Below are 24,754 nucleotides of genomic sequence, written 5' to 3'. Positions count from 1 at the left end.
CCGGGTAAGCTGAGTGTTTGGTTACACTGGTGTTGTTACTGAATGAAGGAAAAAGTTTTGTCAGGAAGGAGAAAAGAAAAGAATATTTATTTTATTTCAGTTATTAAATAGAAGCAAAATGATGACTTTCAGATCTCTCAGCTCCTGTTGAGTTATGTTGTTATGCTTTTTCATGTCATTATGTGTAATTTATGTGTGATGCTGTTTCCCTTTTGTTTCCCAGGTTGGTGGTGATGGTGATGATGAAGGTGATGCAGTGACCTACAGCAATGTGAAATATTCCTCCTCTTCTGCTGGAGCCTCCACTGATCCCAGTAACCTCTACGCTACCATCAACTAACCCAACAAATAACAGACCACAGTGTTCATATCATTACATTTAAGCAGAACTGAGTGTGCTTGACACATGAAGGGAAAGACAAAAAAAACATTTTGAGTTTTTTCAGTATAATAATGATTCACTGTTGGACTGTTGTTCTGGACTTTTTGTCCAGAAAGGGATGTAGTAAGTTCAGATATCCTTAATGAACTCACGATCAGGCACTTTATTGAGCTCAGTGATTGTTGTACTAGTGTTGAGTGAAAGTTAAAATCTTAATTTTCACTGCTATTATATTTCCTCTGGTTGTTTCTTTCTCTTTAAGTATGTATCTGATATTTTTTAGTGTTATAATGTATGTCTCTGTTCAGTTTACCTTGTTGTGGTACAAAAGTGTCAAAAGGCAAACTGAGCAGAGATGTGATCATGTGACATCCCTTACTTGGACTGAATAAATGGTGTCACCCTTGAGAGTCAAATATTAAACATCTAAATGAGTAGAAAATGTAATAAATCTAAAAGGGTTGTAGATCTATTGTACAGTTTTACAGTTGAAATTCCATTTATGTTTCATGCTTCTTTCAGACTATTTTAGAAATTAACATTTGTGTTTGATGTATTATTATAGAGTGAAAGATAAAGACAAATACACACACATACATCACACACTCTTCTTGTTGCTGTGGTTTTGTGTGTAAGGCCACTGAGCATGTGTGAGAATGTGGTTATGATATGTAGCATGACAAGCTAGTGAAGCTCAGTCAACGAAACCGCGTTCCTGGACATGCTCAGTGGCGTCTGCCTTGAGAACTACTCTCTGGAGACTGGAGACAAAATAAGTAAAAGTAAGTAAGTAGGTTATTAGTGATGACTGATTCACATACACACTTCTGGGACAAGCACAGACCAGCAAGCACACCAGTTATCATCAGAAACATACTGCTGGGGTCTCAGTGATGATGTTCAGAGATGAAAATAGTCTCTTTGACTGGTGCCTTGATAAAGTTTGGCCTGTTTGTTACTGTGAAACTCGTGTGGTTGTGGTGATTATCACGTCATCATTAGAGGCTAAAACCTCCAGAGCTCTGCTGCTGTTGTACTCACATTCTCACCAAAACACTTCCTGTTCAGTTCTCAGGAATATTTACTTCAAAGATACAAAGAGGAACTAACAGGTCTCAGACCACTAAAACATCATCTTATCTGTTCTTTCCCAGCTGCTGCAATATGTTGCATCATGAGCATCAAGAGTCAAAGTTTGACTCTTCACCTGTCTGTCCATGTGTGCTGTCAATCATCAACATGAATCCTGTCACGACAGAATCCTAATTCTGTTTGAAAACATACTTTATACTACTTTTTACTTATCGACATTGCAGTTATGTGGTATGTTCTTAACCACTATTGGGGTGCTGTTGGCTAATTATTAAAGGGAAATCATTCGTCTTTGAATGCAAATACTGGTCCTGTGCACAGGATGTGAGAAAACAATGTCTTTACATTTTAAAAGCATTATATGATGAGGTCATGATTATAAACTTTGAATTACAGGAAGTGTGTTGTGGTCTTGGTGGTGAGTGGAGAAGTTCAGCCTCCTACAATATCTAATCCTTTATGTATTTACTCTCAGCTGATTATAATATATGATCTTATAAAGATTTATAAGATTATATAAGATATGTGAACACTAGCTTGTTCGTCAAATGCAAAAATGTTAAAATTCAATGAGAAGAGAAGCTAATATGCTCCGCCTACAAGAAGTTGATAACTTACAAGTGAAAAAAAGAGACTGAAGCCACAATGAGGAAGAGACACTTTACTAACAATAGGAAGTAGACAGTGTATTTCTCTGTATGAAGCACTAATGAGGACATTTTGAGAGCTAAGAGTGAGAGAAGAAGACAGAGAGAAAGACAGAGAAGCACGATGGTTGAACTCAGATGGATTAAAATGTCTTTATTTCTGATACTGGGGCTTCAGTTTACAGGTAAGATACAAAAATCTGCATTATTACCTTATTGTACTTTATTGAATTACTTTCATTTTACTGAGACAGTCAAATATGCTGTTTGTTTTTAACATTCACACTACAGTCATATTCTTATTTCAGTTCATTTATCACATTTCTCTCTCAAATTCCCAGCAGCAGTAACTGGACAAACTTCCCTCTACATCACTGTCAGAGATGGAGATGAAGTCACTTTGTCTTGTGAAAATGTGATGACTGATCAGGATAAATGTGACAGTACTAACTGGCTCTTTGTTGGTTCAGGAAACACAGCATCAGTACAGCTGATTTACCTTGGGCAGATTGGTAAAAGAGCCAAAGCTAAATCAGACAGACTGAGTGTTACAGGGAACTGTTCTCTGGTTATAAAGAAGGTCACAGTTGAGGATGTTGGTGATTACACCTGCAGACAGTTCAAATCAGGACAACGACAAGGTCCAGACTCTCGGGTTTTTCTGTCTGTTGTTACCAGTGAGTATTTACATCATAATGTTTTCAGCTCAAACTGTCTTGTTAGAACAATATACTGAAACGTTACAATAATTATGATTACAGTGATGAAGTTAATTTTACTCTTGTTGTCTTTCTCTCACAATATCTCCATCTTCACCAGTGACTGAACATAAGGACACTGATAAGGTGACGTTAAACTGCTCTGTGTCGACATATAGAGAGTGTGAACAGACCTCGAAGTGGGTGTATGAGGGTCATGATTGGGATGTGAACACTCAGCACATGAAGGAGTCACAGTCTTCTTGCTTTGCCACTGTGATGTTTACAGCTTCCCATCTTGCTGAGACATCAAAGTATTCTAAGTTATTCAAGTGTAACGTGACAGATAAAAACACTGGAAAAGTGCAGCTGTTTGCCTTCAGCCCTCAGTCTTCAGGTGAGAAATCTGCCTCATTTAGTTTCTCTTTTTTGTGTGTAGATGATAATTATGTGGTATTTTTTCACCACAGTTTGTTGGTTTTTGAGATTTAATTTGTCCAGCTGAGGATGCAAGAAAAGAGACCAAACCGAAAACATCAACACTAATAGGAATAAAGCAAAAAAGCAAATAATTTGAAGCAAACGTAACAGCATCTGCATGAAAATACAACACACAAACAACTTTCTTTTGTCTTCCAGTTTATCGTTCTGACTGTCTCTTGCTCTTTTTTCATATGTTCAGGTGAGGACACTAAAAGAGCTGCAACAACAAAATCAACACCAACAAGGAAATCAACAACAGCAACAATGGGAAAAAGCACAAAGACAACAATGAACCAAACAGCACCAACAACCAATGATACTCCAACAAAACAACAAGGTAGTGATTTAACAACTTGTATCTCTGAGTGTAAAGTATGAATGTCAGACTGAGTCTTGGCTGTGGGTGGAAATATTCTCTTATTCACTTAATCTCAGTCAGTGTGTTCACACACATGTCTGAGTCTCAAACCTTGTTGTTGCTCACTGTTCTCTCTCTTTCTGTCTGTCAGCCTTTGATGTTTGAACTGAAACTGAAGTTCACAGTTCAGTTCAAATATTGAACTATATTGTACTAATATTGTAATGAAGCAGTGATTAATGCAACATTTTTCAGATTATAAAAAGCACAAGTGCTGTATATACTGTATTTCTCTCATCTTTTAACTGCAGGAGTTTGAACAGTGAAAAATGTTTTTAATGTTTTAGACTTTGCAGTTCGGTTGAGGTTCATCATCGTGTCTGTGGGTTTAGCAGCTCTCTCAATAACTGTTGTGTCAGTCAACATATGGACCAGAACTAAAGGTGAGAACATTCACAGAACTTTTATAATTAAGAAGTTTTGATGAATCTGGATTTTTACTGATGAAGCTAAACTCGACTCTGTTTTTGTGTTTTCAGGGAACAAAACACAGATGGATGACAATGCTGTGAGTTTTAAAACTGAATATTCAAATGTTTATGTTTGTGGTAGTTCACTATTTACTGTGATTCTGTAAAGAGAATAAGAATAAACAGTGTTGACAGTATTAGTCTGAAACAAAGGTTGTTTATTTGTTCTATTTTATCTCAGAATCTCAGGTGTGTTGTGTTGTCTTTCACAGGTGCATAATGATGAAGATGAAGATGAAGGTACGGTGAACTATGAAAATGTTGGAGAACCTTCTGCTTCTGTCAGACTCCACTGATCAACAACTTTCACACCAGCATCAACTCACCAGAGTCCACCGCAGTTAAATAACATTTCATCAGATTTTACAGAGTAGTTTAGACAAAAAAGATCATTTTGTGTTGTGTTGGGTTTAGGTGAGTGATTCTTTTTTAAACTACAGCACTTGTCAAACTTTTCATCTTTTTAAAAAATGTTTAATCCTTACTTATTGCTTGTCAGAGTTTATTGATTTCTTTATTAAGCCATATGTTGTCACTTTACCAGCATATATTAGACATTCCACTGATTATATTAACAACATTTCATGTCTCTCTGACTTATCTGACGATACTCTCTTAGTGATGTTGGATATTGCCAGCCTTTACATGAATATATCACATGACAGTATTTTGGAGGCTTTACACATTCATCTTCAGAACTGGGACAATACGTTGTTCTGCCTAATTAGTTCATCATTGATTTAGCTACTCTTGTCAAGAAAAACAATTATTTTTACTTTAATGGAGATTTCTATTTACAAGTGTCTGGGATGAGCATGGGGTCTATTTGTTTGCCTAATTATGCCAATCTGTTTGTTGGTTTTTTTTAAAGAGAAATCATGAATTGCTTGAATTTTTTCACCTTACTGAATATCTTTATTAGCAAGTTGAAATTGACAATGGATTACAGTGCAGAAAAGGTTCATTTTTTTGACATGTGGGTCATAAAAAACAAGTGCACAGTATCCACTACCTTATAGCGTAAGGAAACAGACAAGAATACTCTTTTGTTAGCAAGCAGTTTTCATCCCACCTCACTCAAGAGAGGTCGTTCCAAAAGTCAATATTTTAGACTCTGAAGAATATGCAAAACTACAGAAGATTTTATGAAACAAGCTGATGATTTGTCCAGCGTGGGTATCCTACTGAATGGATAATAAGGCTTATGAAACGGCATTGAGAAAACCCTGCTGGCAACTGTTGAGAAAAAGTGAGAAAAAAGAGAAAAGAGATTTGTTGTAACTTGTGTTACCTCCTATTCCCCCCACTCACATGCCATAAGATCAGTTTTTAGAAAACATAGGCATATTTTAAAATTGGACCCTGAACTAGCCCCGATTTTTTAAAGATCTGCCACTTTTTGTGTACAAATGGGGGGAAAACTTGAGAGACCTACTGGTCCATGCTGATTTTGCACATCACAAGTCTACGCAACCTACACAACGAAGCTTTTATGTTCCCTACCAGATGGTTACTACTGTTGTGGTAGCTGTGCACACTGCAATAATACTTACAAAACTAACAGTTTTTGTCGTCCTCATACAAACAAAGTATTTCCCATAAAAAGTGTCATTATTTGTGCTTTCACACATGTTGAATACATGCTATGTTGTCCATGTGGTCTAGTGTATGTAGGCAAAACCACCAGAAAGCTGAAACAACGTATAAGTGAACATGAAAGTGCTATATGTAGGAATGACAGAGATTATCCTGTAGCTGTACATTTCAATGATGCAAAACATGACATTTCAACTTAACGTTTTTGAAAAAGTCAGCCTACTGTGTAGAGGGGAGATCATGACTTGTTAAAAGAACGTGAAGCTTTTTGGATCTTTACTGTACAGACCTTGTCACCCAAGGGTTTGAATGATGAGCTACTTCTTAATGTGATGTTATGTTATGTTTTTTGATATGCCACCTATTCTATCTATCTTCATTTCCTTATTGGTGTCTTCATAAATATATATATATATATATATATATATATATATATTTTTTTTTTTTTTTTTTTTCTCTAATTCTGTCTCTTCACCTTTCTTGTCCAGGGACAGATTCTAGGTGACAGTTTTTTCAAGCTCCAACCAGATTTGAATTAGAAATTGAAAATACTGTGTATGTTTATCTTTTGAATGGTAGGTTTTCTTTGTTGTGACTGTGTGCATTTTAAGCTATGTATAATGTGCATTTCCTATTTCTTTGTCCATTTATACCTTCGGCATAGAGAGCCATGATGTGATTTTGTATGTTGACTGATTAAATGAGTGATGTCATTCTGTTGTGTGACCTGATTGGTCCACGTGGGTCAACCAACCTTTTTAAGATGGTCTCTCCTTTTGTCTTGTGATATAACCTGATGAAGGTCTGTGTACAGAAACGTTTTTCTAAATAAATCTCCTCTAATTGCAAGTACAGAAGACAGTGTGCAGGAGTTCTTTGTTCTGTCATTAGTTGTACAGAAAAAGTCATTTTTCAGTAATTGTCATTTTGAATTGTTTTTAACATGTTTGCTGAAAGTGTCTCTATAATTTATGTATATATATATATATATATATATATATATATATATATATACACACACACACACACACACACACACACACACACACACATATACATACGCATAGATACATAGATATACTATATATGATTAATATATGTCAGTCTCAATGTAATGTTAATGCTATTTTGTTTTACTGACTTTTGATGCTTTGGCATGGAAATTTTTTTAAATAGATTAGACAATAGACAACCATGTAAAAAAATGTAACCATATTTTTAATTGTTACTGATTGCTTTTTGTGTGTTAGCTTTGTCTCAGTTTTATCATCATTCATACAGAAAACTTTTAAGTAACTTCTATTTTAGACAGTAAGCAATATTTAGGCAATGTTGTTGCTGTGACATTCATTGCAATAAAGCGAAGCTGAATTAGAAAAAAATTACTATGTTTAAAATTGTGTAGAATAGACTTAACTGAGCTGGGAGCTCTAATAGAGTCAGTAACTGTCTTCTCTTTATTATAACTGATATTATCATTTCTTCTCTTTAAACATGTATCTGATAATGTTTAGAGTGTTATAATTTATGTCTCTCTTCAGTTTATCTTGTAGTAAAACAGTGTTGTGACGGCCCTCTGGCTTTGCCATGGCCCTGAGGTTTGTGTTTTGCCCTGCGGCTGCTGTGTGTCAGAGACTGTATTGGTGCAACTAGGTGCACCTGACCAGTCCATCCAGGATGTATTTAGGATCAGCCATCCTCGCTCCTTCCTTCTGTCACTTCATGTTTTCTTTTGCTTGTTTGGTTTTGTTGCACTTCTCTTTAGTTCACACCATACAAGACTACACATTCACACATCCACTCACCAACATCACTGATCTACTGACTGAACATTTCATATATTTGATTGTAATTTCTTAAAAATAAATATAACTGATTGATTTTTTCAGTGCAACCTTGTGTATTTCTCTTCATTTGTCACAGCCTGAGACCCTCAACATAACTGTCAGAAGGCAAACTGAGTAGAGGTGGGATGTGATCATGTGACATCCCTTACTTGGATTGAATAAATGATGTCACCCTTGAGATTCATATTTTAAAGAGCTGAATGACTGAAAACTGTTTGTAAATCCAAAGAGGTTGTAGATCTAGTAAAAATTAATTTTTAGTTTGGTGCATTATTTTAGAGTTAAAGATTTAAGCACATACACATACATCACACACTTTTCTTGTTGCTGTTTGTTATGTGTGTAAGGCCACTGAGCATGTGTGAGAATGTGATTCTGTTTGCAGTGCTTTGCTAGAATATCACAACCTCTTGACATGTAAATAACTTTAGTATAAAGTCAAATATATGTAGCATAACAAGCTAGTGAAGCTCTGTAAACAGAACCATGTTCCTGCACATGCTCAGTGACATCTGCCTTACACAGAGCTCTCCTACTGGAGACAAAATAAGTAACCACTAAGTAGGTTATTAGTGACGACTGATTCACATACACACTTCTGGGACAAGCACAAACCAGCAAGCACATCAGTTATCATCAGAAACGTACTGCTGGGGTCTCAGTGATGATGTTCAGAGATGAAAGTGGTCTTTTTGTCTGGTGCTTTGATAAAGTTTGGCCTGTCTGTTACTGTGAGCCTCGTGTGGTTGTGGTGTGTTGAGGCTAAAACCTCCAGAGCTCTGCTGCTGTTGTACTCACATTCTCACCAAGTCACTTCCCCCTCAGTTCTCAGGAACATTTACTTCATAGATATAAAGAGGAACTAACAGGTCTCAGACCACTAAAACATCATCTTATCTGTGTTCTTTCCCAGCTGCTGCAGTATCACCAAGTTGCACCATATTGAGCATCAAGAGTCAAAATTTGACTCTTCACCTGTCTGTTCATGTGTGCTGTCAAACATCAACATGAATCCTGTCACGACAGAATCCTAATTCAGTTCGAAAACATACTTCATACTACTTTTTACTTATCGACATTGCAGTTATGTGGTATGTTCTTAACCACTATTGGGGTGCTGTTGGCTAATTATTAAAGAGAAATCATTTGTCTTTGAAATACAGGAAGTGTGTTGTGGTCTTGGTGGTGGGTGGAGAAGTTCAGCCTTAACTCCTACAATATCTAATCCTTTATGTATTTACTCTTGGCTGATTATAATATATGATCTTATAAAGATTTATAAGATTATATAAGATACTGCAGATGTGAACGCCAGTCTGCTCGTAAAATGCAAAAATGTTAAAATTCAATGAGAAGGGAAGCTAATATGCTCCGCCTACAAGAGGTTGATAACTTACAAGTGACAAAAATAGACTGAAGCCACAATGCGGAGGAGACACTTTACTCATGACAGGAAGTAGACAGTGTATTTCTCTGTATGAAGCACTAATAAGGACATTTTGAGAGTTAAGAGCGAGAGAAGAAGACAGAGAGAAAGACAGAGAAGCACGATGGTTGAACTCAGATGGATTAAAATGTCTTTATTTCTGATACTGGGGCTTCAGTTTACAGGTAAGATATGAAAATCTGCATTATTACCAACGATACTTTATTGAATAACTTTCATTTTGCTGAGACAGTCAAATATGCTGTTTGTTTTTAACATTCACACTACAGTCATATTCTTATTTCAGTTCTTTTATCACATTTCTCTCTCAAATTCTCAACAGCAGTAACTGGACAAACTCCCCTCTACATCACTGTCAGAGATGGAGATGAAGTCACTTTGTCTTGTCAAAATGTGATGACTGATCAGCATAAATGTGACAGTACTAACTGGCTCTTTGTTGGTCCAGGAAGCACAGCAGCAGTAGAGCTGATTAAACTTGGACAGATTGATGAAAATGCCAAAGCTAAATCAGGCAGACTGACTGTTACAGTGAACTGTTCTCTGGTTATAAAGAAGGTCACAGTTGAGGATGTTGGTTTTTACACCTGCAGACAGTTCAAATCAGGACAACAACGATATCAAGACTCTCGGGTTTATCTGTCTGTTGTTACCAGTGAGTATTTACATCATAATGTTTTCAGCTCAAACTGTCTTGTTAGAACAATATACTGAAACATTACAATAATTATGATCACAGTGATGAAGTTAATTTTACTCTTGTTGTCTTTCTCTCACAATATCTCCATCTTCACCAGTGACTGAACATAAGGATACTGATAAGGTGACGTTAAACTGCTCTGTGTCGACATATGAACAGTGTAGACAGACAGTGAAGTGGGTGTATGAGGGTAATTATTGGGATGTGAACACTCAGCACATGAAGGAGTCACAGTCTTCTTGCTTTGCCACTGTGATGTTTACAACTTCCCATCTTGCTGAGATGTCAAAGTATTCTGAGTTATTCAAGTGTAACGTGACAGATAAAAACACTGGAAAAGTGCAGCTGTTTGCCTTCAGCCCTCAGTCTTCAGGTGAGAAATCTGCCTCATTTAGTTTCTCTTTTTTGTGTGTAGATGATAATTATGTGGTATTTTTTCACCACAGTTTGTTTGCTTTTGAGATTTAATTTGTCCAGCTGAGGATGCAAGAAAAGAAACAAAACCCAAAACATCAACACTAATAGGAATAAAGGAAAAAAGCAAATAATTTGAAGCAAACGTAACAGCATCTGCATGAAAATACAACACACAAACAATGTTCTTTTGTTCCAGTTCATCTCTCTGTCTGTCTCTTGTTCTTTTTTCATATGTTCAACAGCACCTACAACCAATGATACTGAAACTAAACAACCAGGTAGAGACTTAATAACTTGTATCTTTCTCTCTCTCTTTTGATCAGGATTTTGATCAGAACTTAACTATGCAGTCAAAATGTTTTTAATATTTTCAGATTTTCCAGATTGGGCAAAGTTCATCATTGTGGCTGTGGGTATAGCATCACTCTTAATAATTGTTTTGGTGATCATCAGATGGAAGAAAACTAAAGGTGAGAACACTGACAGATGAAACTTTCATAAACAAGACATTTTGATAAACCTGGATTTTCACTTTGGAAGCTAAAGTCGATTCTTTTGTCTTTTCAGGGAAGAAAACACAGATGGATGAAAACATTGTGAGTTCACAAACTGAATTATTAAATGTTTATACAGTTATGACTTTTCAGAGAAAAACAGTGTTTATGGTATATTCTTTTAAAGGAGACATATTCAGCACATTTCCAGGTTTATATTTATATTCTGGGGCTCTACTGGAATATCTTTGCATAATTTACAGTTAAAAACTCCTTATTTATCTTCTACTGGCCCTTTATGCAGCCCCTCAGTTCAGCCTCTGTCTGAAACAGGCTGTTTTAGGTCCTGTCTCTTTAAGACCCGCCTCCTGATGAGCCCACTCTGTTCTGATTGGTCAGATTCAGGAAGCTTTGTCCGGCTCCACAGACTACGTAAACAAACAGTAGTGGTCAGATTTCAAATCTTTTTCTTGTTCTTTACTTAAAATGTCAACTTTTCAAATACATCTGTACATGTTTGAGCTTAAATCTGATCCAAAGTATCAGAAAGACTACGGAACGGACGGCTGTTTGTGTGAATATGTGAATGATGTGACGTCAGTTTGATGGGGAAGTAGAAGTAACTCTGCAAATGGAGCATTCATTACAGGCTGACTTTTGACTTTCAGGGAATATTTCTGCATACATTCACCTCATGCTTTGAAACTTTGATTATATTAAACATAGACGTCTGACATTATAACAGTATATACTTGATTTTGTACGTATTTGTTCCGCAAAATATCACATGATGACTTTTAGCCTAATTTCCTTCTTTGAGAGAGAATTAAATAAGATTAGAAGAGAGAGTCAGTATAAATCCACATGTTACTGAGCAGCCATCATGTTGTCTTCACTGTGTAGGCTGATCCTGAAGATGGTGTTTCCTACGTCTCCATCAGCTTCACCAAGAAGACCAACAGTAAAGCCCGGGTAAGCTGAGTGTTTGGTTACTCTGGTGTTGTTGCTGAATGAAGGAAAAAGTTTTGTCAGGAAGGAGAAAAGAAAAGAATATTTATTTTATTTCAGTTATTAAATAGAAGCAAAATGATGACTTTCAGATCTCTCAGCTCCTGTTGAGTTATGTTGTTATGCTTTTTCATGTCATTATGTGTAATTTATATGTGATGCTGTTTCCCTTTTGTTTCCCAGGTTGGTGGTGATGGTGATGATGAAGGTGTTGCAGTGACCTACAGCACTGTGAAAGCTTCCTCCTCTTCTGCTGGAGCCTCCACTGATCCCAGTAACCTCTACGCTACCATCAACTAACCCAACAAATAACAGACCACAATGTTCATATCATTACATTTAATTTTTAACTGATTAGTTGAAGCTTTCTGATTAGAAAAAATAGTTTTTATTCCCAGAATCTCAGCCAATTACCCTTTACTTCATAATAGAGACTGTATCTCTGTGGGGATTTTGTCTATGCTGTCCAAACTTTATAGAGATTTTAACCTAATAATCAGTTATTTTTTTTCAGTATATTAATGATTCACTGTCGGATATGACTTAAACATTTTTTCTCTTATATGTTGTATTTCTGTAAATAGCTTTTTGTCCAGAAAGGGATGTAGTAAGTTCTGATATCCTTAATGAACTCACTATCAGGCACTTTATTGAGCTCATTGATGTTTGTGCTAGTGTTGAAAGTTAAAATCTTAATTCTCACTGCTATTTTATTTCTTATTATTATTTTTTCTCTTTAAACATGTATCTGATAATGTTTAGAGTGTTAGAATTTATGTCTCTGTTCAGTTTATCTTGTTGTAGTAAAACAATGTTGTGACGGCCCTCTGGCTTTGCCATGGCCCTGAGGTTTGTGTTTTGCCCTGCGGCTGCTGTGTGTCAGAGACTGTATTAGTGCTGGGTGCACCTGACCAGTCCATCCAGGATGTATTTAGGATCAGCCATCCTCACTCCTTCCTTTCTTTCACTTCATGTTTTCTTTTGCTTTTTTGGTTTTGTTGCACTTCTCTTTAGTTCACACCCTACAAGACTACACATTCACACATCCACTCACCAACATCACTGATCTACTGACTGAACATTTCATATATTTGATTAATATATTTTGTTGCAATTTCTTAAAAATAAATATAATTGATTTTTTCAGTGCAACCTTGTGTATTTCCCTTCATTTGTCACAGCCTGAGACCCTCAACATAACTGTCAGAAGACAAACTGAGTAGAGGTGAGATGTGATCATGTGACATCCCTTATTTGGATTGAATAAATGATGTCACCCTTGAGATTCATATTTTAAAGAGCTGAATGAGTGAAAACTGTAAGAAATCCAAAGAGGTTGTAGATCTAGTGAAAGTTGATACTTTTATTTTGGTGCATTATTTTAGAGTTAAAGATTAAAGCACATACACATACATCACATACTCTTCTTGTTGCTGTTTGTTATGTGTGTAAGGCCACTGAGCATGTGTGGGAATGTGATTCTGTTTGCAGTGCTTTGCTAGAATATCACAACGTCTTGACATATAAATAACTTTAGTATAAAGTCAAATATATGTAGCACAACAAGCTAGTGAAGCTCTGTAAACAAAACCGCGTTCCTGCACATGCTCAGTGGCATCTGCCTTACACAGAGCTCTCCTACTGGAAACAAAATAAGTAACCACTAAGTAGGTTATTAGTGATGACTGATTCACAAACACACTTCTGGGACAAGCACAAACCAGCAAGCACACCAGTTATCATCAGAAACATACTGCTGGGGTCTCAGTGATGATGTTCAGAGATGAAAGTAGTCTCTTTGTCTGGTTACTTGATAAAGTTTGGCCTGTCTGTCACTGTGAGCTTCATGTGGTTGTGGTGTTTATCACGTCATCATTAGAGGCTAAAACCTCCAGAGCTCTGCTGCTGTTGTAGCCACATTCTCACCAAAACACTTCCCCCTCAGTTCTCAGGAACACTTACTTCAAAGATACAAAGAGGAACTAACAGGTCTCAGACCACTAAAACATCATCTTATCTGTTCTTTCCCAGCTGCTGCAGTATCACCATGTTGCACCATGTTGAGCATCAAGAGTCAAAGTTTGACTCTTCACCTGTCTGTTCATGTGTGCTGTCAAACATCAAAATGAATGCTTCATAATCAGTTACTTTGCTTTATCGGTTGCATAAAACTGTTATTTATGTGTAGAGTTTGCATGTTGTCCCTGTGTTTGTGTGGGTTACTGCTGGGTGCTCCAGTTTCCTCCCACCATCAACATGTATGTTAGTGTTAATACTCCTGTCAGTTTCCCTGACCAAGCCACTGGTAAAAGAACTGGAGTTGGTCCCCAGGCGCTACACTGCGGCTGCCCACTGCTACTAGTGTGTGTGTACAGGATGGGTCAAATGCAGAGGATCAATATTCCCATGGGGATCAATAAAGTACTTCTTCCTCTTCTTCTTTTTAACCAGGCAGATGTCTCTTCTCCCCTGCAGGTTAGTGTGAATTTTGTACCATCTTACATCCATGTTTTCACATTTTGAAAGCTTTACATGATGAGATCATGATCATAAACATGATGTAGTTTGAAATACAGCAGTGGAAAGGAAGTGGTCTTAGTGGTGAGTGGTTTGAGACATTCACTGTTAACTCCTACAATGTCTAACCCCTATATAATGATAATAATATGCTCCGCCTACAAAAAACTTGGTCATTTACAAGTGAGAAAAATGAATTGAAGCCACAACAATGAGGAAGAGACACTTTACTCATGACAGGAAGTATACAGTGTATTTCTCTGTATGAACCACTAATGAGGACATTTTGAGAGTTAAAAGCGAGAGAAGAAGACAGAGAAGCACGATGGTTGAACTCAGATGGATTAAAATGTCTTTATTTCTGATACTGGGGCTTCAGTTTACAGGTAAGATACAAAAATCTGCATTATTACCAACGGTACTTTATTGAATTACTTTCATTTTACTGAGACAGTCAAATATGCTGTTTGTTTTTAACATTCACACTACAGTCATATTCTTATTTCAGTTCATTTGTCACATTTCTCTCTCAAATTCTCAACAGCAGTAACTGGACAAACTTCCCTCTACATCACTGTCAGAGATGGAGATGAAGTCACTTTGTTTTGTGAAAATGTGGTGACTGATCAGGATAAATGTAACAGTACTTCCTGGATCTTTGTTGGTTCAGGAAACACAGCAGCAGTAGAGCTGATTAGATATGGGCAGATTAGTAAAAGAGCCAAAACTAAATCAGACAGACTGAGTGTTACAGCGAATTGTTCTCTGGTTATAAAGAAGGTCACAGTTGAGGATGTTGGTCGTTACAGCTGCAGACAGTTCAAATCAGACAAACAACAATATCAAGACGCTCATGTTTATCTGTCTGTTGTTACCAGTGAGTATTTACATCATAATGTTTTCAGCTCAAACTGTCTTGTTAGAACAATATACTGAAACTTTACAATAATTATGATTACAGTGATGAAGTTAATTTTACTCTTGTTGTCTTTCTCTCACAATATCTCCATCTTCACCAGTGACTGAACATAAGGACAATGATAAGGTGACGTTAAACTGCTCTGTGTCGACATATGGACAGTGTAGACAGACAGTGAAGTGGGTGTATGAGGGTAATTATTGGGATGTGAACACTCAGCACATGAAGGAGTCACAGTCTTCTTGCTTTGTCACTGTGACGTTTACAACTTCCCATCTTGCTGAGACGTCAAAGTATTCTGAGTTATTCAAGTGTAGCGTGACACATATTAACACTGGAAAAGTGCAACTGTTTGCCTTCAGCCCTCAGTCTTCAGGTGAGAAATCTGCCTCATTTAGTTTCTCTTTTTTGTGTGTAGATGATAATTATGTGGTATTTTTTCACCACAGTTTGTTGGTTTTTTGAGATTTAATTTGTCCAGCTGAGGATGTAAGAAAATAAACAAAACCCAAAACATCAACACTAATAGGAATAAAGGAGAAAAGCAAATAATTTGAGCCAAACGCAACAGCATCTGCATGAAAATACAACACACAAACAACGTTCTTTTGTTCCAGTTCATCTCTCTGTCTGTTGTTCTTTTTTCATATGTTCAGGTGAGGTCACTAACAGAGCTGCAACAAGGAAATCAACAACAACAATAAAATCAACAAGACAACAAGGTAGTGATTTAACAACTTGTATCTCTGAGTGTAAAGTATGAATGTCAGACTGAGTCTTGGCTGTGGGTGGAGATATTCTCTTATTCAGTTAATCTCAGTCAGTGTGTTCACACACATGTCTGAGTCTCAAACCTTGTTGTTGCTCACTGTTCTCTCTCTTTCTGTCTCTCAGCCTTTGATGTTTAAAGTACAAAACAGATAGAAGAGAAATATTTCTAAATGTCATTTGTAGATTTGTATTTTTGATGCTTCCTGTAACAACATACACTTAGCACCAGAGTTCACAGATCAGTTCAAATATTGAACTATATTGTACTAATATTGTAATGAAGCAGCGATTAATGCAACATATTTCCGGTTAAAAAAAAAGCACAAGTGCTGTATATACTGTATTTCTCTCATCTTTTAACTGCAGGAGTTTAAACAGTGAAAAATATGTTTAATGTTTTAGACTTTGCAGTTTTGTTGAGGTTCATCATCGTGTCTGTGGGTTTAGCAGCTCTCTCAATAACTGTTGTGTCAGTCAACATATGGACCAGAACTAAAGGTGAGAACATTCACAGAACTTTTATAAACAAGAAGTTTTGATGATCGTGGATTTCTACTAATGAAGCTAAACTCGACTCTGTTTTTGTGTTTTCAGGGAACAAAACACAGATGGATGACAATGCTGTGAGTTTTAAAACTGAATATTCAAATGTTTATGTTTGTGGTAGTTCACTATTTACTGTGATTCTGTACAGAGAATAAGAATAAACAGTGTTGACAGTGTTAGTCTGAAACAAAAGTTGTTTATTTGTTCTATTTTATCTCAGAATCTCAGGTGTGTTGTGTTGTTTTTCACAGGTGCATAATGATGAAGATGAAGATGAAGGTACGGTGAACTATGAAAACGTTGGAGAACCTTCTGCTTCTGTCAGACTCCACTGATCAACAACTTTCACAGCAACATCAACTCACCAGAGTCCACCGCAGTTAAATAACATTTCATCAGATTTTACAGAGTAGTTTAGACAAAAAAGATCATTTTGTGTTGTGTTGGGTTTAGGTGAGTGATTCTTTTTTAAACTACAGCACTTGTCAAACTTTTCATCTTTTAAAAAAAATGTTTAATTCTTACTTATTGCTTTTTACATGTTTGTTTGTTTCAGTTTTATCATTATTTAGTAGCTCAGACTAATTCATTATTGGCCTCTCTGTCAGAGTTTATTGATTTCTTTATTAAGCCATATGTTGTCACTTTACCAGCATATATTAGACATTCCACTGACTTTATTGACAACATTTCATGTCTTACTGACTTATCTGACGATACTCTCTTAGTGATGTTGGATATTGTCAGCCTTTACATATGATGGTATTTTGGAGGCTTTACACATTCATCTTCAGAACTGGGACAATACGTTGTTCTGCCTAATTAGTTTATCATTGATTTAGCTACTCTTGTCATGAAGAATAATTATTTTTACTTTAATGGAGATTTGTATTTACAAGTGTCTGGGATGAGCATGGGGTCTATTTGTTTGCCTAATTATGCCAATCTGTGTGTTGGTTTTTTTAAGAGAAATCATGAATCGCTTGAATTTTTTCACCTGACTGAATATCTTTAATAGCAACTTGAAATTGACAATGGATTACGGTGCAGAAAAGGTTCATTTTTTTGGATATGTGGGTCATAAAAAACAAGGGCACCGTATCCACTACCTTATAGCGTAAGGAAACAGACAAGAATACTCTTTTGTTAGCAAGCAGATATCATCCCACCTCACTCAAGAGAGGTTGTTCCAAAAGTCAATATTTTAGACTCTGAAGAATATGCAATACTACCGAAGATTTTATGAAACAAGCTGATGATTTGTCCAGCGTGGGTATCCTACTGAATGGATAATAAGGTTTATGAAACGGCATTGAGAAAACCCTGCTGGCAACTGTTGAGAAAAAGTGAAAAAAAGAGAAAAGAGATGTGTTGTAACTTGTATTACCTCCTATTCTCCCCACTCACATGCCATAAAATCAGTTTTTAGAAAACACTGGCATACTTTAAAATCGAACCCTGAACTATCCCCAATCTTTTAAAGATCTGCCACTTTTTGTGTACAAATGGGGGGAAAACTTGAGAGACGTACTGGTCCATGCTGATGTTGCACATCACAAGTCTACGCAACCTACACAACAGAAGCTATTATGTTCCCTACCAGATGGTTACTACTGTTGTGGTAGCTGTGCACACTGCAATAATACTTACAAAACTAGCAGTTTTTGTCGTCCTCACACGAATAAAAAGTGTCAGTAATTATGCTTCCACACACGTTGTGTACATGCTACATTGTCCATGTGGTCTAGTGTATGTAGGCAAAACCACCAGAAAGCTGAAACAATGTATAAGTGAACATAAAAGTGCTATATGTAGGAATGACAGATATTATCCTGTATTTGTACAGTTCAATGATGCAAAACATGACATTTCAACTTAACGTTTTTGTGGCATTGAAGAAGTCAGCCTACTGTGTAGAGGGGAGAACATGACTTATATTATATTATATTATTTATAAAATAATAATATTATATATATATATATATATATACATACATATATATATATATATATATAAAATATTATTTTTTTGTCTCTTCACCTTTCTTGTCCAGGGACAGATTCTAGGTGACAGTTTTTTCAAGCTCCAACCAGATTTGAATTAGAAATTGAAAATACTGTGTATGTTTATCTTTTGAATGATAGGTTTTCTTTGTCGTGACTGTGTGCATTTTAAACTATGTATAATGTGCATTTTGTATTTCTTTGTCTATTTATACCTTCGATATAGAGAGCCATGATGTGATTTTGTATGATGATTGATTAAATGAGTGATGTCATTCTGTTGTGTGACCTGATTGGTCCACACGGGTCAACCAACCTTTTTAAGATGGTCTCTCCTTTTGTCTTGTGATATAACCTGATGAAGGTCTGTGTACAGAGACGTTTTTCTAAATAAATCTCCTCTAATTGCAAGTACAGAAGACAGTGTGCAGGAGTTCTTTGTTCTGTCATTAGTTGTACAGAAAAAGTTATTTTTCAGTAATTGTCATTTTGGATTGTTTTTAACATGTTTGCTGAAAGTGACATATGTATGTGTGTGTATATATATATATATATATATATATATATATATATATATATATATATATTAAAAATAAATATAATTGATTGATTTTTTCAGTGCAACCTTGTGTATTTCCCTTCATTTGTCACAGCCTGAGACCCTCAACATAACTGTCAGAAGGCAAACTGAGTAGAGGTGGGATGTGATCATGTGACATCCCTTACTTGGATTGAATAAATGATGTCACCCTTGAGATTCATATTTTAAAGAGCTGAATGACTTAAAACTGTTTGTAAATCTAAAGAGGTTGTAGATCTAGTAAAAATTAACATTTTTAGTTTGGTGCATTATTTTAGAGTTAAAGATTAAAGCAAATACACATACATCACACACTCTTCTTGTTGCTGTTGTTTTGTGTGTAAGGCCACTGAGCATGTGCGAGAATGTGGTTGTGGTTGGACAAGCAAGTGAAGCTCTGTCAACGAAACCGCGTTCCTGCACATGCTCAGTGACGTCTGCCTTGAGAACTACTCTCTGGAGACTGGAGACAAAACATGACTGAACATAAGGACACTGATAAAGTGATGTTAAACTGCTCTGTGTCGACATATGAACAGTGTAGACAGACAGTGAAGTGGGTGTATGAGGGTAATTATTTGGATGTTAACACTCAGCACATGAAGGAGTCACAGTCTTCTTGCTTTGACAATGTGACGTTTACAACTTCCCATCTTGCTGAGACGTCAAAGTATTCTGAGTTATTCAAGTGTAGCGTGACACATATTTACACTTGAAAAGTGCAGCTGTTTGCCTTCAGCCCTCAGTCTTCAGGTGAGAAATCTGCCTCATTTAGTTTCTCTTTTTTGTGTGTAGATGATAATTATGTGGTATTTTTTCACCACAGTTTGTTAGTATTTGAGATTTAATTTGTCCAGCTGAGGATGCAAGAAAAGAAACTAAACCCAAAACATCAACACCAATAGGAATAAAGGAAAAAAGCAAATAATTTGAAGCAAACGTAACAGCATCTGCATGAAAATACAACACACAAACAATGTTCTTTTGTTCCAGTTCATCTCTCTGTCTCTTGTTCTTTTTTCATATGTTCAGGTGAGGACAGTAAAAGAGCTGCAACAACAAAATCAACACCAACAAAACAATCAGGTAGAGACTTAATAACTTGTATCTCTCTCTCTCTCTTTTGATCAGGATTTTGAACAGAACTGAACTATGCAGTCAAAATGTTTTTCATATTTTCAGATTTTCCAGATTGGGCAAAGTTCATCATTGTGGCTGTGGGTTTAGCATCACTCTTAATAATTGTTTTGGTGATCATCAGATGGAAGAAAACTAAAGGTGAGAACACTGACAGATGAAACTTTCATAAACAAGACATTTTGATAAACCTGGATTTTCACTGTGGAAGCTAAATTCGATTCTTTTGTCTTTTCAGGGAAGAAAACACAGATGGATGAAAACATTGTGAGTTCACAAACTGAATTATTAAATGTTTATACAGTTATGACTTTTCAGAGAAAAACACTGTTTATGGTATGTTGTTTTAAAGGAGACATATCATGTACATTTCCAGGTCTATATTTATATTCTGGGGCTCTACTGGAATATCTTTGCATGATTTACAGTTAAAAAGTCCTTATTTATCTTCTACTGCTCCTTTATGCAGCCCCTCAGTTCAGCCTCTGTCTGAAACAGGCCGTTTTAGCTCCTGTCTCTTTAAGACCCGCCTCCTGATGAGCCCACTCTGTTCTGATTGGTCAGCTTCAGGAAGCTTTGTCTGGCTCCACAGACTATGTAAACAAACAGTAGTGGTCAGATTTCACATCTTTTTCTTGTTCTTTACTTTAAATGTCAACTTTTCAGATACATCTGTACATGTTTGAGCTTAAATCTGATCCAAAATATCAGAAAGACTACGGAACGGACGGCTGTTTGTGTGAATATGTGAATGATGTGACGTCAGTTTGATGGGGAAGTAGAAGTAACTCTGCAAATGGAGCATTCATTACAGGCTGACTTTTGACTTTCAGGGAATATTTCTGCATACGTTCACCTCATGTTTTGGAACTTTGACTATGTTTAACATAGACATCTGACATTATAACAGTATATACTTGATTTTGTACGTATTTGTTCCGCAAATTATGACATGATGACTTTTAGCCTGATTTCCTTCTTTGAGAGAGAATAAAATAAGATTAGAAGAGAGAGTCAGTATAAATCCACATGTTACTGAGCAGCCATCATGTTGTCTTCACTGTGTAGGCTGATCCTGAAGATGGTGTTTCCTACGTCTCCATCAGCTTCACCTAGAAGACCAACAGTAAAGCCCGGGTAAGCTGAGTGTTTGGTTACACTGGTGTTGTTGCTGAATGAAGGAAAAAGTTTTGTCAAGAAGGAGAAAAGAAAAGAATATTTATTTTATTTTAGTTATTAAACTACGCTACCATCAACAAACCCAACAAATAACAGACCACAGTGTTCATATCATTACATTTAAGCAGAACTGACTGTGCTTGACATATGAAGGGAAAGACAAAAAAAAAAAAGCATTTTAGGTTTTTTCAGTATAATAATGATTCACTGTTGGACTGTTGTTCTGGACTTGTTGTCCAGAAAGGGATGTAGTAAGTTCAGATATCCTTAATGAACTCACTATCAGGCACTTTATTGAGCTCAGTGATGGTTGTACTAGTGTTGAGTGAAAGTTAAAATCTTAATTTTCACTGCTATTATATTTCTTCTGATTGTTTATTTTTCTCTTTAAGCATTTATCTAATGTTGTTTAATGAGTGTTATAATGTATGTCTCTGTTCAGTTTGCTTTGTTGTGGTACAAAATTGTCAAAAGGCAAATTGAGCAGAGATGTGATCATGTGACATCCCTTACTTGGACTGAATAAATGGTGTCACCCTTGAGAGTCAAATATTAAACATCTAAATGAGTAGAAAATGTAATAAATCTAAAAGGGTTGTAGATCTATTGTACAGTGTTACAGTTGAAATTCCATTTATGTTTCATGCTTCTTTCAGACTATTTTAGAAATTAACATTTGTGTTTGATGTATTATTATAGAGTGAAAGATAAAGACAAATACACACACATACATCACACACTCTTCTTGTTGCTGTTGTTTTGTGTGTAAGGCCACTGAGCATGTGTGAGAATGTGGTTATGATATGTAGCATGACAAGCTAGTGAAGCTCAGTCAACAAAACCATGTTCCTGCACATGCTCAGTGGCGTCTGCCTTGAAAACTACTCTCTGGAGACTGGAGACAAAATAAGTAACCACTAAGTAGGTTATTAGTGATGACTGATTTACATACACACTTCTGGGACAAGCACAGACCAGCAAGCACACCAGTTATCATCAGAAACATACTGCTGGGGTCTCAGTGATGATTTTCAGAGATGAAAGTAGTCTCTTTGTCTGGTGCCTTGATAAAGTTTGGCCTGTCTGTTACTGTGAGCCTCGTGTGGTTGAGGTGTTTATCACGTCATCATTAGAGGCTAAAACCTCCAGAGCTCTCCTGCTGTCACATTCTCACCAAAACACTTCCTGTTCAGTTCTCAGTAACATTCTTCAAAGATACAAAGAGGGACTAACAGGTCTCAGACCACTAAAACATCATCTTTTCTGTTCTTTCCGAGCTGCTGCAGTATCACCATGTTGCACCATGTTGAGCATCAAGAGTCAAAGTTTGACTCTTCACCTGTCTGTTCATCTGGCTGTCAAACATCAACATGAATCCTGTCATGACAGAATCCTAATTCTGTTTGAAAACATCCTTTATACTACTTTTTACTTATCGACATTGCAGTTATGTGGTATGTTCTTAACCACTATTGGGGTGCTGTTGGCTAATTATTAAAGGGAAATCATTTGTCTTTGAATGCAAATACTGGTCCTGTGCACAGGATGTGAGAAAACAATGTTTTTACATTTGAAAAGCATCACATGGTGTGTTCATTAGTATGATCTTTGAAATACAGGAAGTGCATTGTGGTATTGGTGGTGAGTGGAGAAGTTCAGTCTTCTACAATATCTAATCCTTTATGTATTTACTCTTGACTATATATAAGACATTATAAAATTTATAAGATTATATGAGATATTGCAGATGTGAACGCCAGTTTGCTCCTAAAATGCAAAAACATTCAAATTTAAAGAGAAGAGAAGCTAATACGCTCCGTCTACAGGAAGTTGATAACTTGCAAGTGAGAAAAATAGACTAAAGCCACAATGAGGAGGAGACACGTCACTCATGACAGGAAGTAGACAGTGTATTTCTCTGTATGAAGCACTAATAAGGACATTTTGAGAGCTAAGAGCGAGAGAAGAAGTCAGAGAGAAAGACAGAGAAGCACGATGGTTGAACTCAGATGGATTAAAATGTCTTTATTTCTGATACTGTGGCTTCAGTTTACAGGTAAGATATAAAAATCTGCATTATTACCAACGATACTTTATTGAATAACTTTCATTTTACTGAGACAGTCAAATATGCTGTTTGTTTTTAACATTCACACTACAGTCATATTCTTATTTCAGTTCATTTATCACATTTCTCTCTCAAATTCTCAACAGCAGTAACTGGACAAACTTCCCTCGACATCACTGTCAGAGATGGAGATGAAGTCACTTTGTCTTGTGAAAATGTGATGAATGATCAGGATAAATGTAACAGTACTATCTGGACCTTCAGTGGTTCAAGAAGCACAGCAGCAGTCGAGCTGATTGAATTCGGGCAGATTGGTGAAAGAGCCAAAGCTAAATCAGACAGACTGAGTTTTACAGTGAACTGTTCTCTGGTTATAAAGAAGGTCACAGTTGAGGATGTTGGTCGTTACACCTGCAGACAGTTCAAATCAGGACAACAACGATATCAAGACTCTCGGGTTTATCTGTCTGTTGTTACCAGTGAGTATTTACATCATAATGTTTTCAGCTCAAACTGTCTTGTTAGAACAATATACTGAAACATTACAATAATTATGATCACGGTGATGAAGTTAATTTTACTCTTGTTGTCTTTCTCTCACAATATCTCCATCTTCACCAGTGACTGAACATAAGGACAATGATAAGGTGACGTTAAACTGCTCTGTGTCGACATATGGACAGTGTAGACAGACAGTGAAGTGGGTGTATGAGGGTAATTATTGGGATGTTAACACTCAGCACATGAAGGAGTCACAGTCTTCTTGCTTTGCCACTGTGACGTTTACAACTTCCCATCTTGCTGAGACGTCAAAGTATTCTGAGTTATTCAAGTGTAACGTGACAGATAAAAACACTGGAAAAGTGCAGCTGTTTGCCTTCAGCCCTCAGTCTTCAGGTGAGAAATCTGCCTCATTTAGTTTCTCTTTTTTGTGTGTAGATGATAATTATGTGGTATCTTTTCACCACAGTTTGTTGGTTTTTTGAGATTTAATTTGTCCAGCTGAGGATGTAAGAAAATAAACAAAACCCAAAACATCAACACCAATAATAGGAGAAAAGGAAACAATTTGAGCCAAACGCAACAGCATCTGCATGAAAATACAACACACAAACAATGTTCTTTTGTTCCAGTTCATCTCTCTGTCTGTCTCTTGTTCTTTTCTCATATGTTCAGGTGAGGACACTAAAAGAGCTGCGACAACAAAATCAACACCAACAATGAAATTAACAACAGCAACAATGGGAAAAAGCACAAAGGCAACGATGAACCAAACAGCACCTACAACAACTGATCCTCCAACAAGACAACAAGGTAGTGATTTAACAACTTGT

At 36.4% G+C, this 24,754-nt stretch overlaps 3 long non-coding RNA genes across 3 annotated transcripts; all 3 read left to right on the top strand.

Moving 5' to 3' along the window:
* Window positions 1-10,615: 10,615 nt before the first annotated feature.
* On the top strand, window positions 10,616-12,007 carry LOC122999528. The gene is made up of 4 exons (XR_006407770.1): window positions 10,616-10,667; window positions 10,765-10,793; window positions 11,595-11,663; window positions 11,883-12,007. It is a non-coding gene; the product is annotated as an uncharacterized LOC122999528 (long non-coding RNA).
* Window positions 12,008-16,318: 4,311 nt separating this feature from the next.
* On the top strand, window positions 16,319-16,799 carry LOC122999694. The gene is made up of 3 exons (XR_006407803.1): window positions 16,319-16,404; window positions 16,501-16,529; window positions 16,704-16,799. It is a non-coding gene; the product is annotated as an uncharacterized LOC122999694 (long non-coding RNA).
* A 3,424-nt stretch (window positions 16,800-20,223) lies between these two features.
* LOC122999609 lies at window positions 20,224-21,285 on the top strand. The gene is made up of 3 exons (XR_006407783.1): window positions 20,224-20,314; window positions 20,412-20,440; window positions 21,242-21,285. It is a non-coding gene; the product is annotated as an uncharacterized LOC122999609 (long non-coding RNA).
* The last annotated feature ends 3,469 nt before the right edge of the window (window positions 21,286-24,754 follow it).

Source organism: Thunnus albacares, chromosome 16 (assembly GCF_914725855.1).
Source record: "Thunnus albacares chromosome 16, fThuAlb1.1, whole genome shotgun sequence".
Taxonomy (NCBI): Eukaryota; Metazoa; Chordata; class Actinopteri; order Scombriformes; family Scombridae; genus Thunnus; species Thunnus albacares.
The sequence above is the reverse complement of the archived record's forward strand: the minus strand, read 5'-3'. Positions and strand labels throughout refer to the sequence as shown.